The 19120-nt window shown below is 40.3% G+C and overlaps 1 protein-coding gene across 2 annotated transcripts in view; it reads right to left on the bottom strand.

Moving 5' to 3' along the window:
- LOC115205122 (leucine-rich repeat and immunoglobulin-like domain-containing nogo receptor-interacting protein 2) overlaps positions 1-19120 on the bottom strand; it is a 433800-nt gene that overhangs the window by 282087 nt on the left and 132593 nt on the right. For both annotated transcript variants that reach the window (XM_029770790.1, XM_029770791.1), the window contains exon 3: positions 2268-2368. The gene's annotated coding sequence lies outside the window, so the exon portion shown is untranslated. The remainder of the gene's footprint in view (positions 1-2267; positions 2369-19120) is intronic.

Genomic DNA, 19120 nt, shown 5'->3' with positions numbered 1-19120 from the left:
CCTAGTTAAATAAAGGTACAATAAAATAAATAAAAACATCAGCTGATGTCACAAAGTGCTGTACAGAAACCTCAAACAGCAAGCAATGCAGATGCAGAAGCACTTTGACAATATGGGGTATTGTGTGTAGATCAATGACACAAAATCTAAATGTAATGAATTTTAAATTCAAGCTGTAACAAAACATAATGTGGAATAAGTCAAGGGGTTTGAATATTTTCTGAAGGCACTGTATTGTATTTACTCCATTTCTGACTAGTTGGTCAAACTAATACCATTACTATAACTACAGTGAGGGAAAAAAGTATTTGATCCCCTGCTGATTTTGTACGTTTGCCCACTGACAAAGAAATGATCAGTCTATAATTTTAATGGTAGGTTTATTTGAACAATGAGAGACAGAATAACAACAAAGAAATCCAGAAAAACACATGTCAAAAATGTTATAAATTGATTTGCATTTTAATGAGGGAAATAAGTATTTGACCCCCTCTCAATCAGAAAGATTTCTGGCTCCCAGGTGTCTTTTATACAGGTAACGAGCTGAGATTAGGAGCACACTCTTGAAGGGAGTGTTCCTAATCTCAGCTTGTTACCTGTAAAAAAGACACCTGTCCACAGAAGCAATCAATCAAGCAGATTCCAAACTCTCCACCATGGCCAAGACCAAAGAGCTCTCCAAGGATGTCAGGGACAAGATTGTAGACTTACACAAGGCTGGAATGGGCTACAAGACCATCGCCAAGCAGCTTGGTGAGAAGGTGAAAACAGTTGGTGTGATTATTCGCAAATGGAAGAAACACAAAAGAACTGTCAATATCCCTCGGCCTGGGGCTCCATGCAAGATCTCACCTCGTGTAGTTGCAATGATCATGAAAACGGTGAGGAATCAGCCCAGAACTACACGGGAGGATCTTGTCAATGATCTCAAGGCAGCTGGGACCATAGTCACCAAGAAAACAGCTTGGTGAGAAGGTGACAACAGTTGGTGTGATAATTTGCAAATGGAAGAAACACCAAAGAACTGTCAATGTCCATCGGCCTGGGGCTCCATGCAAGATCTCACCTCGTGGAGTTGCAATGATCATGAAAACGGTGAGGAATCAGCCCAGAACTACACGGGAGGATCTTGTCAATGATCTCAAGGCAGCTGGGACCATAGTCACCAAGAAAACAATTGGTAACACACTACGCCGTGAAGGACTGAAATCCTGCAGCGCCCGCAAGGTCCCCATGCTTAAGAAAGCACATATTCATGCCTGTTTGAAGTTTGCCAATGAACATCTGAATGATTTAGAGGACAACTGGGTGAAAGTGTTGTGGTCAGATGAGACCAAAATGGAGCTCTTTGGCATCAACTCAACTCGCCGTGTTTGGAGGAGGAGGAATGCTGCCTCTTACCCCAAGATCACCATCCCCACCATCAAACATGGAGGTGGAAACATTATGCTTTGGGGGTGTTTTTCTGCTAAGGGGACAGGACAACTTCACCGCATCAAAGGGATGATGGACGGGGCCATGTACCGTCAAATCTTGGGTGAGAACCTCCTTCCCTCAGCCAGGGCATTGAAAATGGGTCGTGGATGGGTATTCCAGCATGACAATGACCCAACACACACGGCCAAGGCAACAAAGGAATGGCTCAAGAAGAAGCACATTAAGGTCCTGGAGTGGCCTAGCCAGTCTCCAGACCTTAATCCCATAGAAAATCTGTGGAGGGAGCTGAAGGTTTGAGTTGCCAAATGTCAGCCTCAAAACCTTAATGACTTGGAGAAGATCTGCAAAGAGGAGTGGGACAAAATCCCTCCTGAAATGTGTGAAAACCTGGTGGCCAACTACAATAAACATCTGACCTCTGTGATTGCCAACAAGGGTTTTGCCACCAAGTAGTAAGTCATGTTTTGCAGAGGGATCAAATACTTCTTTCCCTCATTAAAATGCAATTCATTTTATAACATTTTTGACATGCATTTTTCTTGATTTTTTTGTTGTTGTTTTTCTGTCTCTCACTGTTCAAATAAACCTACCATTAAAAATATAGACTGATCATTTTTTTGTCAGTGGGAAAACGTACAAAATCAGCAGGGGATCAAATTTTTTCCCTCACTGTATTTTTTCCCTCACTGTATTTCCTCTAGAATACCTACTGTAAAATAATTTTATATAATAACAAGGTTCCTTGACCCATCAAAAAACGACATGTGTGGGAATATTTACAGTAAATATGAGTACAATAAAAAATGTGAAGATAAATATTATTTCCTTACCTGGCAGGGCCTCTGATAGTAGATGTCCATAGAGTGTAACTGAAGAGTAGTTAAAAATCCCCAGTGGAATACACAGGTCACTTATTTCAAGATTCCAATGTCTGTAATAATAAAAAAGAGAAGAAATTTAAGCAGACATACAGTAGGAGCTTTTCGGAACTAGCACAAGTCTAAGCAGTAACAAGCCCATCGAACCAAGATAAACATCCTTGAAGACTGTCAGCCCAAGGAAGACAGAGGAAGACCACTAAGTTGAAGAAGGAAAAGACCTCTGACATGCACAGTATCTTCCTTCAACGCTTGGGCGGATTGATCGTTTTTCTGCCCAAACGGCTGCCAAGGGACGCTTCATTAAATCCTAATTTCTCTCGGCACTGTAACCCGACCGACTGGCCAAGGAATTTTATGAGAGAATATCCTGATTTAACTCCTAACTGTCATGTTTAGGATACTAACATGAGTATCAAAGCAGGGGAAGGGATGGAATTAATCTGTTGACCACAATTTATGGCATTACAAAATTATTGTCACCCGGGTTGCACAGCCTGCCAACAAATGCATCTTGTAGCCATCAATGAGCTTGCTGCACCTTCTAGTAGCAATTTGGCCCACTCTTCAGCAGCAAATTGCCTCTAATTCTTGTTTGAGGGGTTCCCTCCGCCAACTGCTGTTATCAGATCCCACCGTAGGTTATGGATGTGATTCAGATCTGGGCTCTTTGCTGATCACTCCAGAACAGTCTCACGTTTTTTCTTGAATCATTCCAGGTTTCTTTTGATATGTGTTTGGGTTGTTGTCCTGCTGGAAGACCCTCAACCTTCAACAGAGATACAGTTTGTGGACACAGGGTTGAACATTGTACTCCAAAACACTTTCATAATCTGCCGATTTCATGATGTCTTGCACACATTCAAGTCCCCAGTACCAGAGACATTTGTCTTCATTTTTTGTAAACTAAAATTGTATACATACATTTATTTAAAATAAAATTGGTTCTGCAGTATAGAAAATCCAATTACAAGGTGTGGTAACCAAAAGTTGTTTTTAATTTCAACTTATTTTAGAAGAAATAGGGAACAATTTAAGAAAAGTGTAAATTTGTCAATATATTGGGCCGCAACTATACATGATTAGTCAACCAGTTTTTTTAATTAATAGTCCCGGGATGCTACAGAATAGATCTGCCTAATGAGTGGGAGGAGACTCAGTTTGCTTGAAGCATTTAGTGAGGAATACTTAATGAGATGTTAATAGGATGATGCAATGTTGGACAGAATACAGTAAATGTTGAGGTGCATTCACACTCCCATTGTGACCATGACTACTATTTATCTCATTCATATTAAATTAAATTTAGAGAAGTGATGAAAGACAATTACGATGACCTTATTATGTTGCTTTTATCAGTCCCAGGTGTAGATAAACCTGATAAAAGAAAAAAAATGTGACAATAGGTAATAAAATGAATTGCACGCCATGTCAGTGAGTGAGATGGGTTTGCTCCCAGAGGATAAGCCACTGATATGTTAATATGACTGAAGAATAATACAATTCCTAGTATCAAGTCAGTGAGGAATTCACTTAATAACACTCGACAATTGGATTAAGATCTAGGGTCTAACTTGTGTTCCATACAGCGTTGGTTGTTCAACTGGTGTGGTCGCCAATATAGGCTACATCAACCAGTATAAACCCAAATAGTGCTTGTATTTAAGCAAAACCACACTTTCCTCATAGCCTACAATTAAACAAGGCTGTATGGGGATAATTGTCTTTTGAATATAAATTAAACTCCAACTGTGTCTCTGACTTTGGACATTTTGCTCCATTTCTCCCCATATGAATATATTATTTGATACAAAGTTTGATGCTAGCATGTTTGCTAACTTAACTATGCTATCGCTGGTCCCATCAAACATTCTGTTTGGAATGTGAAGAACTGGTCTGGTAATCATATACAGTTCATTCAGAAAATATTCACACCACTTGACTTTTTCCACATTTGTGTTGTATTACAGCCTGAATTTAACATGGATTAAATTGAGATTTTGCGTCACTGATCTACAAACATTACCCTATAATGTCATTGTGGATTATTATTTTTTTAGATCAGTGACAAATTAATAAAAAATTAAAAGCTGAAATATCTTGAGTCAATATGGTAAGCCTAAATAAGTTCAGGAGTAAAAATTGTCATGTTCGTCGTAAGGAGTGGACCAAAATGCAGCGGGTATATTGATCATCTTTTTATTAAAGAGAAAAACACTTAAACAAAACAAAATACGAAAACAGTCCAATAAGGTGCACAGACTATACTGAACACAACCACCCACAAACACAAGTGAAAACACACACAAATAAATTTGGCCTCCAATCAGAGATAACAACAACCAGCTGCCTCTAATTGGAGGTTATTGACAAAACTAACATCGAAATAGACAAGCTAGATAAACACATAGAAATAGATAATCTAGAACATAAACCAAAAAAAAAAAAACACACAAACCAAACACCCCCTGCCACGCCCTGACCAAAATACAATAACAAATAACCCCTTTTACTTGTCAGGATGTGACAAAAATGTGCTAACCAAGTCACGTAATAAGTTTCATGGACTCACTCTATGTGCAATAATAGTGTTTAACATGATTTTTAAATTACCACCGCATCTCTGTACCCCACACATACAATTATCTGCACTGTACCTCAGTCGAGCAGTGAATTTCAAACACGGATTCTACCACAAAGACCAGGGAGGTTTTCCAATTGTTAGTAAAGAAGGGCACCTATTGGTAGATGGGTTCAACAAAAAGCAGACATTTAATATCCCTTTGAGCATGGTGCAGTTATTAACAATTACTCTTTGGATGGTCTATCAATACACCCAGCCACTACAAAGATACAGGCACCCTTCCTAACTCAGTTGCCAGAGAGGAAGGAAACCACTGAGGGATTTCACCATGAGGCCAATGGTGATTTTAAAACAGTTACGGAGTTTAATGGCTGTGATAGGAAATAACTGATTATGAATCAACAACATTGTAGTTACTCCACAATGAAAAGAAGGAAGCCTGTACAGAATAAAAATATTCCAAAACATGCATCCGGTTTGCAATTAGTCAATAAAGTAATACTGCAAATAATGTGGCAAAAATTGATTTTTGTCCTAAATACAAACCATTAAGTTTGGGACAAATCCAACACAACACACTACTGAGTACCACTCTTCATATTTTCAAGCATGGTGGTTTTTGCATGATGTTATGAGTATGCTTGTTTTAATAGTCACAGTGGGTACAAATCTCAAATGCACTTCCTGGTAAACTCATTCACCGTATCGGTATATGTGTCGATATTATTTTCTGAAACTACTCTGAACATATCCCAGTTTGCATGATCAAAACAATCTTGAAGCATGGATTCCGATTGGTCAGACCAGCGTTGAATAGTCATCATCACGGGTGCTTCCTATTTGAGTGTCTGCCTATAGGAAGGGAGGAGCAAGATGGAATCGTGGTCCGATTTGCCGAATGGTGGGCGGGGGAGGGCCTTAGATGCATTCAGGAAGGTTGTATAAATAACAATGGTCGAGAGTTTTAGCAACGCGAGTAAGACAATCAATATGTTGACAGAATTTCGGGAGCCTTTTCTTCAAATTTGCTTTGTTAAAAACCCTGCTACAATAAATGCAGCCTCAAAATATGTGGTTTCCAGTTTGCAAGTCCCGTGAAGTTCTTTGAGGGCCGTTGTGGTATCCGCTTGGGGGGGGGGGGGAGATATAAACCACTGTGACTATTATTGATGAAAATTATCTTGGGAGATAGTACGGTCGGCATTTGATTGTGAGATATTCTAGGTCGGGTGAACAGAAGGACTTGAATTCCTGTATGTTATCACAGTTACACCATAAGTCGTTCATCATAAAATATATACCTCCACCCTTCTGCTTCCCGGAGAGATGTTTGTTCCTGTCTTCGCGATGTACTGAGAACCCAACTTTACAGAGTCAGACAGTATATCTCGAGAGAGCCATGTTTCCGTGAAGCAGAGTATATTTACAATCTCTGGGGTCTCTCTGAAAAGCGACTCTCGCCTTGAGCTCATCAATTTTATTATCCAGAGATTGGACATTAGCGAGTAAAATACTCGGGAGCGGTGGGTGGTGTGCACTCTTCCTAAGTCGGACCAGAAGACCGCCTCGAGTACCATTCCTCCACAGGCGTTGTTTTGGGTCAGCCTCTGGATTGAGTTCAATTGCTTTGGGGAGAGCAAACAAAGGATCCACTCCAGGGAAGTCGTAATCCTGGTCGTAATGCTTGAAGTTCTGGTGAGTTACCACCGCTCTAATATCCAATAGTTCTTTCCGGCTGTATGTAATGACACAAAACAATTCCTGAGCTAATATCGTTAAAAATAGTACATAAACAAACAAAATACTGCAGAGTTTCTTAAGAGCTAGTCGCAATGCTGCCATCTCCGGCAGCGCCATCATCAAACAAACAAGTCATATTTTGAGTCTATACAGTGTTTGTTTACATTTACTTTGTTTACAAACATTGGAGAATATAGCAAGCTTGTATTTTGATTTTGGATGGGGTACGACAGTTGAACTAAGCTCATGAGGCATTCATAAATTATATTCTTCTCAAATCTATGGGTATGTATCATTACTGTATGCCAATGCTGCCAATGACTGGAACGAACTGCAAAAATCACTGAAGCTCGAGACTCATACCTCCCTCACTAATTTGAAGCACCACCTGTCAGAGCTGCTCCTGTACATAGCCCATCCAACTACCTCATCCCCATATTGTTATTTCTTTTTTTGCTCCTTTTAGTCATTTAGCAGACACTCTTATCCAGAGTGACTTACAGTAGTGAATGCATACATTTCATACATTTTATTTTTCTTCCATACTGGTCCCCCGTGGGAATCAAACCCACAACCCTGGCATTGCAAACACCATGCTCTACCAACTGAGCCACACAGGACACCCAGTATCTCTACTTGCACATTCATCTTCTGCACATTTTACGTTTACATTTTAGTCATTTAGCAGATGCTCTTATCCAGAGCGACTTACAGTAGTGAATGCATACATTTCATACATTTAATTTCATGCATTTTTTTTTGTGTACTGGCCCCCCGTGGGGATCTAACCCACAACCCTGGCATTGCACACACCATGCTCTACCAACTGAGCCACAGGGAAGACTGTGGCTCAGTGTTTAATTTGTTTATTCCATGTTGTACCTCTGTGTTGTTTGTGTCGCACTGCTTTGCTTTATCTTGGCCAGGTCGCAGTTGTAAATGAGAACTTGTTCTCAACTAACCTTCCTGGTTAAATAAAGGTGAAAAAAAATATATATGTGTATGTACATAAATGGATGCAGCAACTAAGGATTCTAGCTTTAAATGTGTGAATGATTTTTGCCATTCCGCAGGTCTTTTTAGGATCCCCTTCCACCTCCTTCATGGGGAGCAGTTAGTTAGTCTAGTGAACATATAGTATTGGCCAAATAAGTTTAATATTTTAACCAAGTTAAGTAATTTGTAAAAAAAAAACAGAATTTCTGTATCTGTTTCATTTTTAAAATATAAATGTGGATCCAGTCTTCTCCATCACGTGTACTCTAGGCCTAAAGACATACCACCTATTTTATCTCCTGATTTTCTGCTCCACACCAGCTAAAAAGGCTGTCGGGTCCTCCATTTTAACACTGTCTTTGTCATTTTCAGTTCTGCTACTGAGGTGCACACATTGAACTAAGAAATTAAGCCGCTCCTTCATTGTGCAGGCTGGAAATCGATGGCTGTTGGTCATCCAGGAAATCCACAGTAAGTTTCCAATGTGGCAATCTAAGATAGCAGTGTGGGCACTCAAATCTGTGGTGGCTTTAGAGCAGACAGCATTTCCTTGTAATCTCCAAATTGGTCAGCAGAATGCCAATCTCCAAAATGGACAAGTTAAAGTTCCGGTACAACTTTTTAAACTCAGCTTGACAAAGCAGAAAGGAAATTGACTGGGACATAGGCCTACAATATACTGTAGGAAACCATTACACAAAAGAGGCAAAGGTCTGGTCTGCTGAACAACACAATTATTACATTCCTGGAATTTCAGAGCATTGGTCTTGTGTTTCCCCCTGTAGTTCCAGCATGTCAAAACATCAGATTTTTCGATGGTATGCCAATTATAGCTTAGTTCACCTGAGTGTGCACTGACAATGTTCTAGGAAAACAAACAAACAAGTCTTAATTGCTCTCAAAATCAAACCGAGGCTTCCCATCCGTTCATTGCCTTGAAAATGACTCATGAAAGACTGCAGCCCCACCACAGATTGGAATAATCCGCCATTGGACGATTTGGAAGACTGGAGTCGTGGAGGAATTGCGAAGCGGCAAATGAGTTCAGCTTAATTGGAGAAAATACATAATAAGAGTCCCTTAAGGACTGTAATCAGCGGCACAGAAATGGCCCAGGTAGGGAGATAACACGGTCAAAGGGATCAGCATTAAAGCTTTCCAAATGAGAATAGATGTTTTTTGGGTGGATTCAGGGCTGAAGCCTGATGGCGAGTGCGTTAAGAAGGATGTCTCTGGTGTCCCTCATCACTCACTTTATTTTGAGGCTAAATAAAGGTGTCATTTTAGGAGAGGTGCCTTAGTTGAACAGAATAAAAATGGCAACAGCATCACCCCGCATTTATGTAAAATAGATTTATGTCTCAATGGGGACTCACCTGGATGAATAAAGGTTAGATAGATAGATAGACAGATAGGCAGACAGAAAAATACAACAATTTCAAATTATTTACTGAAATACAGTTCATTGAAGGAAATCAGTCAATTTAAATATATTCAATAGGCCCTAATTTATGGATTTCACATGACTGGGCAGGGGAGCAGCCATAGGCCCACCCACTTGGCTTTATTACAGACAGAAATATTCCTCATTACCCTGCAACCCCATCTTCAGACAATCCCACAGGTGAAGAAACCGGATGTGGAGGTCCGGAGCTGGCGTGTTTACATGTGGTTACACATGGTTACACGTGGTCTGCGGTTGTGAGGCCGGTTGCACTTACTCTCAAATTCTCTAAAATGACTTTGGAGGCGGCTTATGCTAGAGAAATGAACATTCAATTATCTGGCAACACTCTGTTGGACATTCCTACAGTCAGCATGCCAATTGGCACACTCCCTCAAAACTTGAGACATCTGTGGCATTGTGTTGTGTGACAAAACTGCCCATTTTAGAGTGGCCTTTTATTGTCCCCAGCATAAGGTGCACCTGTGTAATGATCATGTTGTTTAATCAGATTCTTGATATGCCATGCCTGTCAGGTGGATGAATTATCTTGGCGAAAGAGAAATGCTTATTAACAGGGATGTAAATACATTTGTGCATAGAATATGAGCAAAATAAGCTTTTTGTGCGTATGGAACATTTCTGGGATCTTTTATTTCAGCTCATGAAATATGGGACAACACTCTACATGTTACGTTCAGTATAGATAGATTTTTAAGTCTTACTCAGAAGTATACAGCTGTAACCTCATACCAGCCCCGGACAGTGCTATTTTAGGAAGGTCACAACACCTAATGGCTTTAACCCACTGGTAACAGAAGACTGTGCAATATAGCATGGTTATTCCAAAAATAAATATTTTAAGCCTTTGGAATGAGGAGACTGTATCTGTTTTTAAAACCGGGTTAGTTGAAGTCACCAGTTTGCAACATATAGAAAGGATTCGCCATTTTATCTCTGGCAGATATAATACATTCGTGAAGATATGGCAGCCCTTTATAGCGTATATTTCACGTGATGATGGGCAACACAACATACAACCTGCAACCCACCCTGATCCACTGTAATTATTTTAATGCCTAGCATAATCCTTAAACTGTACAGTAAGTCAAATATCAATGAAGCAAGTTGCCAATTCCTTAAGAGCAATGTTGTGTTCTGTTTTTCTGTTTTGTTTTTGTTTTTCTGTCTCCTAATGATGGGTGGGGCTATTCTCGAAGTATTGTTTTCCGTCATTATCTGTCTGTTTGTAAAATTGAAAATTCATAAATAAAATATATTATTATTTTTTTTACTACCTTAGATTTCTTTGAATATGTACGCTATTGAATTTTTTTCAAGCGTTTACATCTTGTCTGGCATTAAGTAACTTTTGGTTTGTCATTTTGCTTCAGTTGTTTCTCTTCCTGACAATACTTTAGTGTGAACAGGTTTCTAACTATACAATTAAACACCAGGTGGATAAATGAGTGTACCTTTCAATGAAAGTATCAACACGCGCGCACACACATTTCCTGTCCATCGCTCTCTCGCAACATATCCCTTGCTTCTCTTTCTCTCTCCATCCAAGAGAGAAATTGCTCTTGGCACAGTCCTGACCTCCTCCTCCCCAATGTCTCAGACCAGAGTTTATTCAACTGGGGAGCCCATCTCCATTTGTCAATGATAGATCAGATATGATTGACTAAGACAAATAGCTGGCCTCAGAGTGCAATCTAGATTCCTCCTCTTCTCGCCAGAGACAAGAAGCCACACAGAACCAGCCTTATTGTCTACCTTTTTACACTGCACCCTGCATCTCTTGTTTGATAAATGCCCATGTATTAGTTGACTGAGCATCCTTGTTTGTTAAGTTTTGTAATGCAGTTTCCATTGATCTACAGGTGTCTGTCAGTGTTTATGTTCAATCCCATCTAATTAATGGTCGCTATCTTCTCATGGAAATCCCAAGAGAAAAGTAATGAGGTTATTTCCACAGGGAATACTGTGAGTACAGCAGCATTGTTGAGCTTTTTGTCTCAGTCTACACAGACACAAGTCATTAATCAATGTTTCTTCTTTCTCATAGCATCCTGAGACCCAGATTTTTTTAGGGGGGATATACACTACATGACCAAAAGTATGTAGACACCTGCTCGTCGAACATCTAATTCCAAAACCATGGTCATTAATATGGAGTTGGTCTCCCCTTTGCTGCTATAACAGCCTCCACTCTTCTGGGAATGCTTGCCACTAGATGTTGGAACATTGCTGCGGGGAATAGCTTCCATTTAGCCTAAAGAGCATTAGTGATATTGGGTGATTCGGCCTGGCTCGCAGGTGCTGTTCCAATTCATCCCAAAGGTGTTCAATAGGGTTGAGGTCAGGGCTCTGTGCAGGCCAGTCAAGTTCTTCCACACCGATCTCGACAAAGCATTTCTGTATGGACCTCGCTTTGTGAAGAGGGGCATTGTTATGCTGAAACAGGAAAGGGCCTTCACCAATCTGTTGCCACAAAGTTGGAAGCACAGAATCGTCTAGAATGTCATTGTATGCTGTAGCGTTAAGATTTCCCTTCACTGGAACTAAGGGGCCTAGACCAAACCATGAAAAACAACACCAGACCATTATTCCTTCTTCCAATAAAATGTACATTTGGCACTATGCATTCAGTCAGGTAGTGCTATCCTGGCATCCGCCAAACCCAGATTCGTCCTTCGTACTGCCAGATGGTAAAGCGTGATTCATCACTCCAGAAAACGCGTTTCCACTGCCCAAGAGTCCAATGGCGGTGAGCTTTACACCATTGTGCATGGTGATCTTAGGCTTGTGTGCGGCTGCTCGGCCATGGAAACCCATTTCATGACACTCCAGACGAACAGTTCTTGTGTTGACGTTGCTTCCAGAGGCAGTTTGGAAATCGATAGTGAGTGTTGCAACCAAGCACAGACGATTTTTACGCAATGCAATCTTCATCACTCAGGGTTCCCGTTCTGTGAGCTTGTCTGGCCTACCTCTTCGTGGCTGAGCCACTCCTAGAGCCGCACCTAGACGTTTCCACTTCACAATAACAGCATTTACAGTTGACTGGGGCAGCTCTTGCAGGGCAGACATTTTACAAACTGACTTGTTGGAAAGCTGGATCCTAAGATGGTGCTACGTTGGAAGTCACTGAGCTTTTCAGTAAGGTCGTTCTACTGCAACTGTTTGTCAATGGAGGTTGCATTGCTGTGTGCTCGATTTTATACACCTGTCAGAGACGCGTGTGGCAAAATAGCCAAATCCACTCATTTGAAGGTGTCTCCACATACTTTTGTATGTATAGTGTATATATATTTTTATATAACCTAAGTGTTTGGGGTGAGAAAAAAACAGATTACCATAATTATTTTTGAAAAAAAATTATATTTTATTGTAAGTGCAAAATTGTCCTCTGTACTGGTCATTAGGACATACAGTTGAAGTCGGAAGTTTACATACACTTAGATTGGAGTGATTAAAACTCTTTGTTCAACCACTCCACAAATTTCTTGTTAAAACTTCTTAAGGCTTGGGGGCAGTATTTTGACGTCTGGATGAAAAGTGTGCCCAAAGTAAACTGCCTGCTACTCAGGCCCAGAGGCTAGGATATGCATAGTATGAGTAGATTTGGATAGAAAACACTCTGACATTTATAAAACTGTTTCAATAATGTCTGTGAGTATAACAGAACTGATTTGGCAGGTGAAACCCCGAGCACAATCCAACCAGGGAAAATTTGTTTTGAGGTCAATCTGTTTTCCATTAGTTTTCTATGGGAAGCCCTTTTTAATAGGAATATGGTTGCAGTTCCTATGGCTTCCACTAGATGGCTTCCACAGTTCCTATGGCTTCCACAGTCTTTAGAAATTGGTTGATGTTTTCTTTTGAGAAATGACGAAGTAGTCCTGTTGTTTCCATGTGTCACTCAGAGGGGCTTAAGTCTTCTGGTGCGCGCAACCTGGAACGCGCTTCACTTTGTTTTCGTCCGGTATTGAACACAGAAAATCCCGTCTTAAATTGTATCGATTATTTACGTTTTAGGGTACCTAAATTTGGATTAGGAAAGTTGTTTGGAATGTTTGGAACAAGTTTACAGGTAACTTATTAGATACTTTGTAGGCATGTTGGGCGAGTTGAAACAGGTGTATTTCTGAATCAAATGCGCCAAATAAATGGACATTTTTGGGATATAAAGAAGGAATTTATTGAACAAAAGGACCATTTGTGATGTTCCTGGGACATTTTGGAGTGCCAACAGAAGAAGATCTTCAAAGGTAAGGCATGAATTATATCGTTATTTCTGACTTGTGTGTCGCACCTGGCTGGTTGAAATATGATTATCATGTGTTTGTATGCGGGGCGCTGTCCTCAGATAATCGCATGGTCTGCTTTTGCGGTAAAGCATTTTTGAAATCTGACACTGTGGATGGATTAACAAGAAGTGAAGCTGTATTTTGATGTAAAACACTTGTATGTTTTATGAATTCTTATTATGAGTATTTCTGCAATTTGAATCTGCAATTTCACTGGATGTTGTCTAAGCAATCCCGTTAACGGAATTCGAGCGGGAATGGGGGTGAAGGGATGCCTAAGCGGTTTTAACAAACTAGAGTTTTGGCAAGTCGGTTAGGACATCTACTTTGTGCATGACAGAAGTCATTTTTCCAACAATTGTTTACAGACAGATTATTTCACTTATAATTCACTGTATCACAATTCCAGTGGGTCAGAAGTTTACATATACTAAGTTGACTGTGCCTTTAAACAGCTTGGAAAATTACAGAAAATTATGTCATGGCTTTAGAAGCTTCTGAGAGGTTAATTGACATAATTTGAGTCAATTGGAGGTGTACATGTGGATGCATTTCAAGGCCTACCTTCAAACTCAGTGCCTCTTTGCTTGATATCATGGGAAAATCAAAAGAAATCAGCCAAGACCTCAGAAAAACTGTAGAAAAATTGTAGACCTCCACAAGTCTGGTTCATCCTTGAGAGCAATTTCCAAATGCTTGAAGGTACGATGTTCATCTGTACAAACAATAGTACGCAAGTATAAACACCATGGGACCACGCAGCCATCATACCTCTCAGGAAGGAGACGCATTCTGTCTCCTAGAGATGAACGTACTTTGGTGAGAAAAGTGCAAATCAATCCCAGAACAACAGCAAAGGACCTTGTGAAGATGCTGGTGGAAACAGGTACAAAGGTATCTATATCCACAGTAAAACGAGTCCTATATCAACATAACCTGATAGGCCGCTCAGCAAGGAAGAAGCCACTGCTCCAAAACCGCCATCAAAAAGCCAGACTATGGTTTGCAACTGAGCATTGGGACAAAGATTGTACTTTTGTAGAAATATCCTGTGGTCTGATGAAACAAAAATATAACTGTTTGGCCATAATGACCATCGCTATGTTAGGAGGAAAAGTGGGGAGGCTTGCAAGCCGAAGAACACATCCCAACCATGAAGGACGGGGGTGGCAGCATCATGTTGTGGGGGTGCTTTGCTGCAGGAGAGACTGGTGTACTTTACAAAATAGATGGCATCACGAGGGAGGAAAGTTATGTGGATATAGTGAAGCAATATCTCAAGACATCAGTCAGGAAGTTAAAGCTTAGTCACAAATGGGTCTTCCAAATGGACAATGACCCCAAGCATACTTTCCAAAGTTGTGGCAAAGCCCTGACCTCAATCCCATAGAAAATGTGTGGGCAGATCTGAAAAAGTGTGTGCAAGCAAGGAGGCCTACAAACGTGACTCAAAACCTTTACATTGCATTCAATGGGTACAGTAGGTGAACATTTGTTGCAGCATTCAGGCGTCCATGACAGAAGACATTTCTTGATAAGATAATTTCTAGAGATACTCTACCAGTCAAAAGTTTTAAACACCTACTCATTAAAGGTTTTTTTTTTTTTTTTATTGTTTTCTACATTGTAAAATAATAGTGAAATAACACATGGAATCACGTAGTAACCAAAAAAGTGTTAAAAAGTGTTAAACAAAACAAAATATATTTTATATTTGAGATTTTTCAAAGTAGCCACCCTTCTCCTTGATGACAGCTTTGCACACTCTCGCCATTGGTGGCTATTTGAAGAATCTCAAATATAAAATATATTTTAATTTAAAAAAAATTTGGTTACTGAATGATTCCATATGTGTTGTTTCATGGTTTTGATTTCTTCACTATTATTCTACAATGTAGAAAATAGTAAAAATAAAGAAACTCTTGAATGGGTAGGTGTTCTAAAACTTTTGTTCAGCTTGAATCCCTAACGTCATGGAGTCCTGAAGGGTCTCTAACCTGGTCACACAAGGGCTGCATACACCTTTACCAGCGACGATCAACAGCTAGAGTGACAACTGTTATTATGCATTAATATATATATATATATATATTTTGAATGGTTTCCATCTCAATCAACCACATCCGCCGATGTTGCCCTTCCGCATCTGTGGTGAATGTTGGCAGAGCTAGAGCGGTGTTTGTCAGACCTTGTGACATCCAGAAAATCAGGCTTCTCACGAAAACATCTGTAGCATCCGAATGGTTTGGCATACAAACTATTATGGACCCTCCATGGAAAGATGAGACTCTCACAAACACAATGGTTTTCCTCCACAACCCTCACGGGACTCGTGTGAAGTCGGTACAGCCGATCTGCCAACTTCTGTCTGTAGTGTCCAAACAGTTTAGGCTACACACTAAAATCACCTCTCTGTGGAAAGGTAAGTTTCTCATGCAGTTTTGCTCTAGGACACCCACAAGCATAACAAGACTAGTCTAAAGGTAGCCCAGTTCCAGTTTAAAGCGAGATTGAGTTTATAGAATTTTTGTCAGCAGTGCAGTTTCAAATTGGAGTCTCAGCTCACGTCTTTGTAACAGAACCATAAAACTCCCCTCCTGTCTGTCCCATAGCCCATGCTGTACCTTGCCACTTTTCCTGGTAGAATTTACAGTTTTGCTTTACATTCCCCCTCTAGAATTGTTTTACTGTTTAATTGTGTTGCTTTCAAGGACCGGTGTCGTATCTCAGTTTGTCCCAGACAACGCTGAGATGAACTTGTGGCTTTCAATCCTTCCAGTCCACTGCAATTCCCCATTCAAGCCCCTCTGGCTTGGTCACCATTGTGATTCCATTATGTGGCGGCAGACTGAAGCAAGTCTAAGCTTGTGCATTCAATTCAATTCGATGACACAAATATGCCGAAGGAGGTTTTTGGCACAGCTGCATTGATCCACAGCTTAATTCGATTACACTCATACTGAGGACCATTAACAGCAATAATTTCTACTTCTGTTACATTGTGATGTTGAATTGCATTGTATTAGGTCCTCCGGGACACTCTGGCATAGCCAAAGTTAGCCATCTAGATTAGCACTGACCATAAACATTTTACAGTTAGGATACTTAGTTAGACTAGAGTAAACCAGGACATGCAATTACTTTTTTGTACAATACGAAGAGATTGACCTTTTTATCACACTCCGTTAAGACAACCAGCTGGAGAAACAGCCATTGTACCACATGCAATTAATTGCTGCCTCCAAACTAGAACTACATTAATGGCTTTTGTGACGTCAGCAGATACTCCACGTCACATTTAATCAATCTGAATATCTCTCTCATCGTTGATTTCAATGGGGTGATTGGGGTCACTAATGTCAAGGACAACATATTTCTGTTTTATCTATAAGAGTGAATTCAGTGAGTTCATCCGAGCAGTATTTTTACCGTCATACAATGAAATAAATCAGTTTTCAGTTTTTGAGATAAAGAGGGTGGTTGCCTAGACACTATTTGCTGGATACAAAGATGTCATTTGTTGTCTTTGGGAGTGAGTGACACACTAAATGCAGAGAAAACATTGTCAATGGGCTACGTAGCCTAGGAATGATTTGGTTTCTTCCAAAAAGTCAAACAGAGGTCAGTATTCATATTGTGATAACTTCAATATAAAAGCGATATTCAAGAGTTCAAATCGATATGTCAACAATGAGGATGAAACAAACAAATGGAACTTCAGCCTGGAGGCACAGTCAGTAAAGTGCAGCGAGTCACAAACATATGCAGACAGAGGGAAAGAAGTTGAATGCAAATTTACCTGCTGGGTCCCTCAAAAAAAAGAAGAAAATTCAGATAAAAAGAATGCCTGAAAAAAAGATGGTTGTGGGGGACAAGGTAAAACTATTAAAGAGAACCTTTTTTGAAGATAAAAGCCAGTAGGGAAAGGGGGGGAAAAACAGCATGAGCCTTTGGCCTACGTTGAGAGTTGTTGATGAGAGCTTGGTGAATAAGACACAGTAATGCAATGTGAACGCTCTTCCTTACACCGAGGTTATTACATTAGTACTCAGATCGGTGCTGTGTATGAGTCAGACTCCGACAGTTCTCGACCGCAGGACTGGCTTCATTAGATGAATCTTACACAATGGGCAGGAAGAAGGCAAAGGCAGACACCCCCAGGAGACAAAGTGCTTTTTTTCCATCCGCAGCGTTGTCAAACTTAAACTTAAGCTACTGCGGCTATTGAGAAGGAGTGTTAAGTCAGATCTGATCCAAACAGTTATCAGTTACTGTTTTCAAGATGATGGATCCTGGGAACCACTGCTTGATGTCAATTGTTTTCACAGAAGTATTCAAATGGATAGGTCCCTCAGCATCAGTAGGTGGGGAGAAACTCCAAATACCTCAGAGACATGCAGAATATATAGTCAATTGCATCATTTCTACCACACACCATTATCCATGCAATGCCAGCACAAATGGTACCTGCTTAAAGATGGCTCTGGCCAAAAAGAACTACCTCCCTAGAGGATAGTAGGGTATTTCAGAACATGAAAATAGTCATAGTATAGGATTCTGGAGGAGATTTCTAAGTCATGTTCTGCTTGAATCCCAAACGTCATGGAGTCCTGAAGGATCTCTAACCTGGTCACACAAGGGCTGCATACACCTTTACCAGCGACGATCAACAGCTAGAGTGACAACTGTTATTATGCATTACAGCTGCATCATAATGCATTGGAATTGCCTATTTTATTTCATGCGTTACCAGAAGGCTTTGCACACAAACAAATAGAGACATAAAATAAACTTGTTCCCCAGTGTGTGCAAGCACGTGCACACTCTCTCTCTATATTTTTACCCACAGACACGCTCTCGTTAACACACACAGGAAGGCACACACATGTAAGCACGCACACAGACACGCATACACACACACCATGTGGTGTTGCAAGCACTATTAACTTAGGGAGGTGATTTATACCCAGTGGCCTAAACAGGAGCGTGTGTGCTGTCTCTGATGTGATAACACGCTACCAAATCCGTATTTAATTGGGACGCTTTCCCCCCACCATCTCCTCACCCGATGGAAAAACAACAGCGAGCAAATAATAAAGCTAAGACATGATCTGAGAGGAATTAGGGGAAATACACTAAACCAACAAGCCGACAGATGTACTGTATATCTGAGTTAAAGAAACAACAAGTCTTTGAACGTGTAATCCTCCGCATTCTGTTCAACTGATTAGCTTTCCCATGCTCAGCAGCTGGCACTTTTGCCCAATTTGTCTGGCTCCAAATATTAAGCAGAATCATGTCCGACACAAACTTCAAGCCAACTGCACAGTAAAAATGGTCGGCCACCAGGTATTGTGAGGGATTGCGTCACGATTAAAAAGGATTTAATGGAAAAGGATTACTGGAAAAGATTTAAGGAAATGCCCCGTCATTTTCTGGTCTCTTTCTGGTCTCTTTTACCTTCAAGCTAATTTGTTGTGGAGATGTACACTGCATGGATGTCCATCTTTGCCTGAGCTCTTTATACAGCTAATCTATTTTGGATACACATTTGACAGATTCCACCGCCCCCTTAGGTTATTGTATTATTACTGTTTAGTGAGTGAAGTATTTAATAATTAAATAAATGCATATCAGTTTGGGGTCGTGAAAGTTATCCATTTTAAATTGTTTTACATTCCTTTGTTGAGAATGCTTCCCCATTTGGAAGAGAGAGAAACGGAGTAAG

Source organism: Salmo trutta, chromosome 13 (genome assembly GCF_901001165.1).
Source record: "Salmo trutta chromosome 13, fSalTru1.1, whole genome shotgun sequence".
NCBI classification, from domain to species: domain Eukaryota; kingdom Metazoa; phylum Chordata; class Actinopteri; order Salmoniformes; family Salmonidae; genus Salmo; species Salmo trutta.
Note: the sequence above shows the minus strand (reverse complement) of the source record. Positions and strands in the feature narration are given on the sequence as shown.